The sequence below is a fragment of the Anser anser genome, assembly GCF_964211835.1.
Source record: "Anser anser genome assembly, chromosome: 2".
Taxonomy (NCBI): Eukaryota; Metazoa; Chordata; class Aves; order Anseriformes; family Anatidae; genus Anser; species Anser anser.
The window spans coordinates 124,196,324-124,207,642 of NC_139721.1; the positions used below are offsets into that span (position 1 = coordinate 124,196,324).

At 36.3% G+C, this 11,319-nt stretch overlaps 1 long non-coding RNA gene across 1 annotated transcript; it reads left to right on the forward strand.

Moving 5' to 3' along the window:
- Positions 1 to 2,000: 2,000 nt before the first annotated feature.
- LOC310893791 lies at positions 2,001 to 2,866 on the forward strand. Its single transcript, XR_014579290.1, has 2 exons — positions 2,001 to 2,085; positions 2,416 to 2,866. It is a non-coding gene; the product is annotated as an uncharacterized lncRNA (long non-coding RNA).
- The last annotated feature ends 8,453 nt before the right edge of the window (positions 2,867 to 11,319 follow it).

The following is an 11,319-nucleotide window of genomic DNA, read 5'->3' on the forward strand; positions in this document are numbered from 1 at the left end:
CCTCTTGGCTGTCAGCAGTCTTATGTTTTCTGCTTTGCTTTAAGGCTTTAACAGTGTTTTCAAGTGGATGAAGAAGCAGCAGCTGGTAGGATGAAGTCTTCAGGAAACAGGCAATGTTCAGACTGGAGAAAGGCTCTGGCATTATAAGTGGTATCCTAGGAAACCAGAAGTGCCCTGAAATCATGTGTGTGCCCTCCTCTCAAGGACACCTTAAAAAAATAGACTAACTGCCTTTCTGTAATAAAGGCTTTCTATTTAGAATGAGTGACAAAGTTTTGAGTGGAAGACACTCTTATTGTGGGCAGTACATGTATCCAGTTGTTAGCAGATCCTCGCTGTTATACTGTTGGCCAAATCTGTGTTAGTGAATAGTGTACATTGTAAACAAATCTGTGGAAAAAAATGGTTGATGCCGAACATCTAAAATTAACATTATATGGTTTAGCTCTGGCAGGCAGCTGAGCACTGCACAGCCAATCTCTCTCTCTCCAGGGGGCATGGGGGAGAGAACTGGAAAATAAAAGTATTAGAACTCATACGTACATAGAAGGACAGGTTACTAGGTAAAGCAAATACCACATGCACAAGCAAAGCAAAACAAGGATTTCATTCAGTACTTCCCATTGGGAGACAGACAGATGTTCAGCCACTTGCAGGAAAGTGGGGCTTATCACAAGCCACTTGAAACATCCCCCTCTTCCTCCTTCTTTCCTGCAGCTGTTGTTGCTAAGTGTGATGCCATGAAACATGAGATCTCTTTTGCCAGGCTGGGTCAGTTGTACTGGCTGACTCCCCCCCCCTCCCAGCCAGCTTCTTGGGCACCTCCAGCCCCCTTGCATGGCAAGGCAGCATGAAAACCAGAGAAGTCCTTGGATCTGTGTAAGCACTGTAGTGCAACAACTAAGACAATGGTGTGCTATAAACACCATTTTGGTCATAAATCCAAAGCCCTGGGGACCAGCACTGCACAGGGTTTCTACCCACTACATCATCTTTCTTGCACAGAAAGACACTTACCCCAATAGCTGAGACTCTGGTTTGTACAGGTGGGGAGGAAGAGAAATTCTCTTTCACTTGGTTGGCCTCTTCAGACAGTTTCTCCACAGCCAAGACGCAAGCCTTTAGGGAAGAGAGAAGACTTGTTTGTACTGCCATAGTTGTTTAGCCAATTCATCCACACTGGGTTCCTCCTCATCTTTTCATGTCGTTACTGCCAATGAGCTGGCATAAGATGATGGTACACTCTGTAGAAACTAGTAACTATCCAAACATGTTTGTGCTTACCACGAGGTAAAGTTTGCTTTCACATTAAGGCACCTTTTTCATACAGCCTGTTGTTGAATCTTAACAAATATTTAAGAACATTCTTCAAAATCAAGCTTACTTATATGCACTTGAACTTCTGAGTTTTTTTTTTTTTAATGGCTGAAAAGGAAACTTAGAATCAACATAAGTAATTTCACTGAAAACAGACAAGGTGAAGGAAGTACTCAAACTCCTCAGCATCAAACTGTAGAACTCAAGAGCACTTATCTGCCAGCTTCTGAACTTAAGTCACTTCCAAACTGCCTCACAATGAAGTAGTACTACCAGGGTTTTGCTGTACTTAGAAGGCACCACCAACATAACTAGCTCAGAGTCTCTAAAACCATTTCACAGAGATGGTAGAAAACATGAAGAAGAAAAAGCAGCCTACTGGGGAACACCAAGTCCATTTCACTGTGATAGAAAAAGCACCCTAGATAAGCTGAGTCTTAAACCCCCCTGGAGAAATAATTCCCCCTACCTCCTCATGCTTCCTATATAGCAAAGGTCAAATAATCCACACCTGGCAGCTTTCACTTAACAAGGGTGGAGCCAAGAGACCTTGTGGAATAGGCTCATCTACCCGGTTTCAATGTTTTAAAGTCAATTGCTCCTTATCACTAATAGAAATAACCTAACAAGGGGCTTAGTGCTTAGAGTTGACCTAATGAATTAACTACAAAAGGTGCACAAGGGTCATATTTCTGTTAGTCATTCTGTGAGGAAAATTAGTAAAGAACCTGTTAAATATATATAAATAAAAATAAATTAAATAATAAGGTAAAGAAAAAAAGAAAATGATCTTAAAGGCAAAATTGCTATAATAGATTTTCATCGTGTATAGTCGTGACAGATAAAGAATATAGCAATCAGAATTACTTTTCTTGACGTTAATGTTATTTAAATTTGTTTTTCTGAGACTTCTTCCTTATGAAGGGCTTTTCAAAATTTAGCACCATGACCTGTGACTACAGCATTTACTTCAGCTGCATATAAACTATCATATATAAATGCCAGGATCTGGACCCTCACTCACTATTCAGGTCAAGGACTGGGCTGAAAGTTTTGGCTTTAATTTGGTTACATGCCTACATTGCTGTTTTCTGGCAGGTCATGGGAAGAAGATTGGCTGGCTTGGGGGAGCTTATGGCTTTTAGCCTGCAGCCAAAGTGTTCTTCTAGATCTGGAAGTTTGAAGATGGTTGCAGTCTCCAAGCTCAGATACAACCACATATTGGTCTGGCGCAACTGATTTTTGTCTTCCTTGCACTACCTGTTCCTTCACCTTCTCTTCAGATACAAGAACATGTGTCTCTTTCACACTCCTTCATTAGTAAACAAACCAGGATAGATTAAAGTCTCTTTCTTCAAGTCAGTTAGATACCTGCCTTTGGTTTCAGTGAGAACTCAGACACTAAAAACTGAAGTTTCTTCTGGATGGTGTTTCTTCTGTATAGGATAATTTCATTTCCCTTTTGAAGACTTACAGGGATGTAGTAACAAAAGCAAAGGCATAAAATAGCACCTGAGGCATAGGCTACTTTTGAGCCTGCAGCAGACTATAGGTATGATATCATTTCAGACAAACGTGATCTACATAATGTGAAGTGTTCCAGCATGCTTACAATCTGCCACAGGCCAGAAAATGTGACTGTCATTTTAAAACTGTATGGAAAAGAAAACAAAACCAACAACAAATTAAGAGAAGGAACTTTTCCTTCACCTAAATTTTATTATTTTGCAACTACTTCAGGTGTCCACAAGGAATTATGCCCCCCCCCCCCCCGCTACTCAATAAAGACATTGTGGTATAATTTCAGTTCACGCCAGAAGATAATTCTTCTCACTGAAGTACAGTTAAGCCCCACAAAGTGCCAAAAAAAAATGCCAAAAAGTAATGTATTTACAAGTTAGTTTTACATGTTGGCGTTATTTACTTGTCTGGTCTTGCATTCAGGGCTTGATCTATCTGGGGGGGAACATGTAATGCCATGCAAGGTTGTTTGGTTATATGACTGGCAAAATGACTTTAAAAAATTTTGAACTGTTTGTATAGAAGCAAAATACAGAAGAGTACACTATTCCAAAGGGAAATGTAGAAACTACCTGTTGCTTCTCAGGTTTAAAGTTTTCCCTTAAAATGTTAACATCAGCTGTTTGAGTACAATTCTTACATATACATGAACATTTTCCTCTCCAATTTCCAACTTGGAGTGCAACATTTTTCATCATACTCTTAGATCAGGATTCTGATTCAGAGGAGTCAGAAGAGAGCTTTTGTAGCAAGAAAATTTATTTTAGGAGGTTCCTTAAAATTAATTTTTCCTTTCAAATAATCATATCTTTCTTGGCTGCAAGATATTCACAGATATACAGAACAAACATCCACCTTGAATCCAGCCAGCTACAGATCAGTTCCATCCATCTCTAAAAGAGTTTTCAGAAATCTTGACAGATGTAAGAATAAAAGGGATTCTGTATTAATGAGAACACTATCTCTAGCTTTACTTGGTTATTTTTTTGTTGCTTGTTGAGAGCAGTAATGTCTTTTTTTTAAGACTAATTTCAATAGCACTTCCTGCATATGCTTCTCTCTGTGGGTAACGCAGGGTTTGGGAAGACACCAGTCATAATGTTTTGAATCCTCTACTCCAGTTAAAGTAAAATATACATCGGGATAGGGGCTTTCACAGTCCAGTACTACTGAGGACAGTAACTCCTTCAGTAGCCCTAATTTGATGTGTTCTGTTGCAAACTATACAACAGATATAACTATTGAGAATGCATCTGGATGTACCTTAACCTCAGCAGATTCCAGTATTGTAGCAAAAGAGGTGGGCTAGTTCCTGGTTCTTCCTCCACCGAAATACGGGGTTTTTAGTACACTCTAGTCCATACACCTATCCTGTTCTTTAAGAATATCTGCATCCCTGGTCATTTTTTCTTCTGTCTAGGCATGCAAGAGTTCCCTTGCCACTAACAAAAACAGCCCTGAAGTCACAGAGGAGCAAAGCCATAGCTTACGCTCTTCCTGTAAATTCCCACTTCAGCTCCTCTTCTTCCTTGCCTGTTTTCTTCTTTATCAGTGAAGAATATGCTCCCTAAAGATGAAATTGGCCTAGAGGATCTGAAGCCGATATGACAATTTAGTTCCATATTGGTGCCATTTGATGAAAGAATTATATCTTGTCCTTCTGGAAACTGTATAGAAAAAGAGCAAATCCTATCACCATCTTGTTCGATCTGGGGACCAGATCTGGGGACCAGATCTTGGTACCAGATAATAATTTCCTATTTGCAGGAAATTTTCTTTGAAAAATGAAATTGTTTCCTCTACTCAGTTAACAGACATGGGCAAAGTCTAAGGAAGATTTTCCCGCAGTACTCTTCTGTGAAGCTCTCTGTCTAGTTCCCACAAACATAAACCGTCTGATAGACTAAGCGCAAAAATCTGTGACTGGACAGCCACACGCTTTTCTGGACAGCCTCAAGTTAGCAGTACTGTAGATTTACTACTGAATATTGTTCCAAATATATATTATGTAATTTTACTTTCAGAGTGATTATTATTTTTCCTCATTCCTCAATATTTCTTTAAGAGAAATCACAGGTATTCTCTTAAGCAGCTGTACCACTATACAATGTGATTTAGTTGATATTTAAAAATCCAAATAATCAGTAAAAATTGTGCCAAGAAATCCCATACATTCTCAAATTTGTTTGCTATCTGTACATGCTATTTAGTAAACACTCATTTACAGATACATATGTATATCAAGACAGATTTATAAACAATTAGGAAGCAGGAGAAAAATTGAATTTGTAATTGATATAATTCCCAGTAAATAATTAAACATCCAGTTTAATGGTGTAAGTAACAACACGTAGCAGGCATTATTTTAGAACAGTCAAACAAAAATAATCCAAAAAAGCCCTCTGTATTCATAGTGACAATTCTCTTATGACAGCATCACAGAAAAAGGTTGTAATTAATGCAAAAAATAAAGCGGACAATCTATTAACATAATCTGAATAAAATCCTTCCACTGTTAAATGCAGGCACTAAGTGCTAGTATAATACTTTATTAATTAACAAAGTATTTATCCACTGGGAAATGAGGATAAAAGACTATACACTTTGTCAGGCTCCAGAAAAATGTGTTAGCTCTTCATAAGAAATGCATAAAATTCAAACAAAAGAATGATTATCTCTTTAAACCAATTACATTTAATCTCAGAAGAAAGAATGAATAAATTGGTTCCTTCATGTTACTGTGATACACCACTAAAATTACACAGATCACAGTCCTTTATAGATTTCAATGCTAATATCAAGCTATTCTCTTGAACTGCTAGAAGTATTAGTATACTGTAAAGATTTTTAAGTTATAGGAATTTTTTAAGAGGAAAAACAGTTTTCTCAATGTTTTACTTTAAATAACTCTAGTCAAATGAAAGACAAGCTGCTTTCTAAACAGCTTTCATCACATAGCATAGACACCCTGGCCAGACACCTTTATACAGAATATCCTTATCCTATTTACACTGTCAGAGTGGTTTACACTTGCCATATGCTCTGCAAATCTTGCTTCTCCTACACTTAAACTTTGTAAATGCTACATTTGCAGATAATCATATTTTAACTAATTGTAAATAGTTTCTCATCCATTTTCTGTAAAAAAGAAAAACTAAAAAAAAAAAAACCTTCCAAACTACAAAGATTTATAAATTAAAATAATAATAATAAAAAAATAGCCTATTCAAAAAGTCTTAAGAGAAAATATTTTACAGAAAGCAAAGGAAACTAGAAAAGTAAATAGAAGAATTAGATAGAAGAATACTGCTTAATGAGAGACTACAGTCTCTTCCTAAGAAAGGAAGGAAGGGAAGAACGAAGGGAGGAAGGGAGGGGGGGAGGGAGGAAGAGAGGAAGGGGGGAAGGGGGGAAAGGGGGAAGGGAGGAAGGGAAGAAGGGAAGGAGGGAGGGAGGGAGGGAGGGAGGAAGAGAGAGAGAGAGAGGGAGAGAGAGAGAGAGAGAACATTTATTGTAAAATAGTTCAAAAGTTTCCAGTCTTGTCTAAAAAACTGGCAAATGTTTATTTGGATAAACTTTCATATTTTCTGTAAGTTCTCATTTTCCAGATCATTTGTAGGCCTCATCTCCTTTAACATAATAAAACATAAAAGGATTGCATTGTAAAATTAAAAATCTGCTCACAGCATAAATACTTCAGAGCCTAACTTCATCACCAATTTATGAACTCTGAAGAGTAAAAATAGTCTTGGTATGCAGGCCATTCCATACAGAATGTTTCATGTGAGAAGCCTCAATCCTCCTGCAAGATTGTTCTTCTTGCCGGATGGGGTACTTTGAATACTACATTAAGTGAGAACTAAACTTAAAAAAGAAGTATAAGTAATTTGTTACTGGCCATTGCCCAGACAGAGCACAACAGCAGGTGGTATCAGTCTGACCTCATAAAATTAATTCTGACTTTGCCATGAGAAGGTAAAAGAGGCATTTATATAACCATGTATGATAATAATAATTAAATACAAAACAAAGCAAACCAACAACAACATAAAAATGACTGTGGTCGCTCTGTAGTCTTGAATCCTACATAAGGAGGAGGGTATTTCTGTAGGGAAAGATGTAGCTGCATATCTTGCCTTTTCTATGATATCAGAGAAAAACAGATGTTAAGCAGAACACTTCATTCAAGAAATCTCCCATCCATGGTTTTGGGATAATGATCTTCTTTAATCCAAAACTGTCTTGTATTATCATGGGCCTTCAATATGAGGGCCAGACTGCTAGAGAAGATTAAAAGCACAAATTTTTTAAATGATATTTTCTTTGTGCAGAATACAGTCACTGGAGGATATCATTTGAAAAACACTCTGGTTGGGGTACAAGATCAATGGCACAAATCTGTTTTTTATCCAGTGTTCAGCAAACACACAGGATTTTCCTTTGTATCAGATTTTAATTCTGTTTTTGAACAATTCTGAAGTTTTTCACGAAGCTTTTCTTCAGAAATGTGGATGAAATTTATTGTTTTGAAAGACTTCTCATGAAATACAAGCAGAGTTCATATGGAATCCTACCTGGTTGTTATCTTTCCCACTTATCTTAACAAATAAAATATTCATAGAATTTGTTCCTACTCACTCTGAACATAACTGAAATGTAAAAGATTTCCCTTACTGTAAATTCAGAGCTCCCAACCAAACTACATTGCTGGGATGCCCAAAGTAGCAAGTTTTCAGAGCTTCTAGACTTCCAACTCACAATCAAGGTGCAAGAGAGCTACATATTCCAGGACTAATCTAATTCTAGAATTTTCTAAAGTAAATATAAGATATTAAAATACAATTTTGATGTTCTGTTGTGAACTGTGATCATTTTTCAAAACAGTTCTTGGATTCCTCTTGAATTGCAACTTTTAACTAGCTTATAAGTGTTGAATTCATATTAGTTTCATTTCCCCTTTATGGCATAACATTCTAGAAATAAAAGGATGGAAGTAAAAAGACAGGAAAGCTACAATTCTCATTACAATTAGTAAGTGATGATTTTTTTCCTTTAACATTCAAATAAATTAATAAAAAATATTTCTACAAGGGAGCATTGACAATCTAACTTATAATGCAGTGCATCACTTGTGTAATCTCAAGTTTCTCAAACTGAATGAATTTATGAAACTCAACATTGTCTGAATTATTTATTTTCTTACGTATATATGACATGATCAATCTTATTAGATAATTTGAATTTTTCACTTTTTGTTTGGCTTTTGTTGTTACTATTGTTCCATTTTACAGAATAAGAAATAGAAACTTTCCCAAAGGTACAGAACATCTCTTGCTCAGAACCAGAGCTAAAAGCCAGGTGGTCATAACTTGTCTCAGTAATTCACTTGTTAATTTTTCAGTAACAGCATCAATATATTACAAAAGAGATTCTTGGAAGTTCATATCCTTATGGAAGTTATGAGAAGGGTGACTTCGCTTGCATGAAGCCTTACTACAGAATGAAAAGCTCTGCTTGTTGCTACCTGTTCTGTATAGAGCTCTGCTAGAGATATGTACTACTATCTTTCTCCTAATGTCTTTGCATTTTCAATATCTTTCTGAAGCACTTTTGTTACATACTTAATGTTGTTACAGGTGCAAAACTGTAATTTCAGTTTTGAATACAGTTGCACATGTGCCTCAGAAACACTGAAGGCCAGAACTCTATGCCGCTAACAGAGATTGTGGGTCAACAACATTTTTCTTTACTTGCTAATGCTTTATTGTCTCTTACTATACATTGAAATAATAATGGTAATTTATGCAGATATTTTGTATGCATAGCAAATAATGAGAAACACCTGCAGAAATTTCCCTCCTTCTCTGAGTTCAGCAACTAATTATATTTTTAAATAATGGCTACCATTGAACACAATTATCCAAATCACTTCAAGTAATGGAATCTTTTAAAGGTGTTTTTGAAAATTTTCACACAGTTTTTAAACAGTCTTTTTATATACCGGATAGAAGACAAAGAATGTGGTAAGCAGCTTAGTAACCCAAAAATGTTTTGGCAGCTATAAATCATGCTGTGATTTTTTTATTTAATTTTATTTTTTTTCAGTCTTCTGCAGCTAATGCTTCTTTGCAGATTAAAAAAAGGGGGGGGGGGGGGAAGGATTTCCCCATTACTTTATCTTCCTGATTAAAATTCATGGCTGCTATATATTAAAAATAAACTACAGGAAAAAATAAAATACCCAGCCACTCCAGTTCAAGTGCCTGACTCAGCAAATCTCGACTTTCCAAAGCAGAGATTTGAAAGCAGAAGGGGTGATGGAAAACAGCACTCTCATGAATAAGGAATGAGCATCTAATTTAAGGAGAAGTGTAGACCAAAGGTCTCTGGAGACTAAAGTAATAGCCATTCAACTAAGAGTTACTCTTAGATCTTAGATCTTTGTATCTTTTATGTTTAACATTCTTTCCCAATTTTTAAGTAAATGGGACAGATTGGTTGGTTTTCGCTGTACTCTACTTTCCAAATAAATAAGTGAAGAAGAGCAAAAGAAAATCACAAAACAACTGCAACAATCAATTCAGCTCCTAGATTTGATTCTCTATATCTGCTTCGAAGCTAGAGAAGTGGGCCATTTTTAATTCAGCACCTCTTTCTACTTACTGTTTTTACTTCTAAGCTTTCAGGAATGATATAACAAAAGACAAAACTATTTCAAATACATTTAAAAACAAACAAAACCCACAATAAATGAAACAAAGGATTACCTAAAATCTCTATGGTATTTTCTGACTTATTTCCAGATGTCTAACCAGAAGTTTCTCATATTTCATAACATTTGGCTAAGCCTGTAACTCTAACTGTCATATTGTTCACAACAGAGCCACCATCAGCCTTCTCAATAGTGAATTTTGCAAACTCAAATAAGGTAGATCAAAATTAACTCAAGGCGAGGATGCCGTGCTACAGGAAAATAATAGGCCATGGGGTAGAGGTGATTACTGCCTGTAGAAGAATCCATCCTACTGTGCTCTAGACACCGTCTCACACATTCTAATCTAATTCAAAGTGGTGGTAGCAGAAAGCCAGTTCTATTCTCTAGAGCTCTGACACAATATAGAGTCATGCTATTGCTGCTGCTGTAGCTTGTACCCTAGGTCTACTTTGCTTCAAGGAGTCATAGTCAGTTCCTGACTACATATCTCACTCTTTGCTGCTCTTGTCTTTTTTTTTTCTTTTTTTTTTTTTTTTTATTCCAGAGTAGATGGATGTATATTTTGTTATAAATACAGCTTATTCTTCAATGATATTATATTGTACATGACAAGTCTCATGGAACATCCACATTGTCTGACATCCAACATAAAAAGTTTTGGTAAACACAGAAGCCATAAAATTGAGACATATCAGGCAGGTTGTGAATCTTAATTCTCACTGGGGACTCTCCAGCAGAGATGGCAAAAACCACCAGTTCAGCCTCAATAAAGGCTATTTTTCTATAGTATTACAGTTTCATAGTACACCAAAATAGGTCAATTAGAGTCAAAAAGAGGGAAATTAGGATTCAGTTATATGTATGATACCCCTGTGTGAAATGAGAGTTTTTTTCTAACTCATTTTCCTGAAGCGAGACAGTCACATAATATAAATGTGGGAACTGATACTTATAGTTCACCCTCTGAAAAGAAGCCAAGAATTAACTTCTAATTTTGAGTTAATCAGAACAAGAATAAAACAGTTTGGAGATGCACTGGTACACCTTCTTTCACACTTTATGGACAAATAATAGAAATTATGCTTCATATCCTCAAATCAGTATCTCATACCTGTACACAGCTCCAGGAGGTAATGTGCCACATCATGGCTATCATATTACTATTTTCTTATTTGCCATGTTTTAAAAAACATTATATGAATTCAATAATGAGGTGTATATTAATAACTTCAAAAGCATCTATATTTACTAATTTTAAAATTATATCCATTACTTGAATTTTGAAATGTACATTAAAAAACATATCTTGATTTTTTTTTTTGTGCAACTTTCTTACAGTTTTGAAAATTAACAAAATATTCCATGATATGCAACAATGGAATCCCCCCTTGCAAACAGTTTAAAATTAATTTTAACAGCTACTTTGAATCTTCAGCACAAGAAAGATGTGGACCTGATTGAACAAGTCCAGAGGAGGGCTACAAAGATGATCAGGGGGCTGGAGCACCTCTCCTATGAAGAAAGGCTGAGAGAGCTGGGGATGTTCAACCTGGAAAAGAGAAGGCTCGGGGGAGACCTCGTTGTAGCCTTTCAATACTTAAAGCAGTCTTATTAAAATGATGGAGAGGGACGTTTTACTCCGGTAGGAAATGATAGGACAAGGGGGAATGGTCTTAAACTAAAAGAAGATAGATTTAGATTAGACATCAAGAAGAAATTCTTCACTCTAAGGGTAGTGAGGCACTGGAACAGGTTGTCCAGAGAAG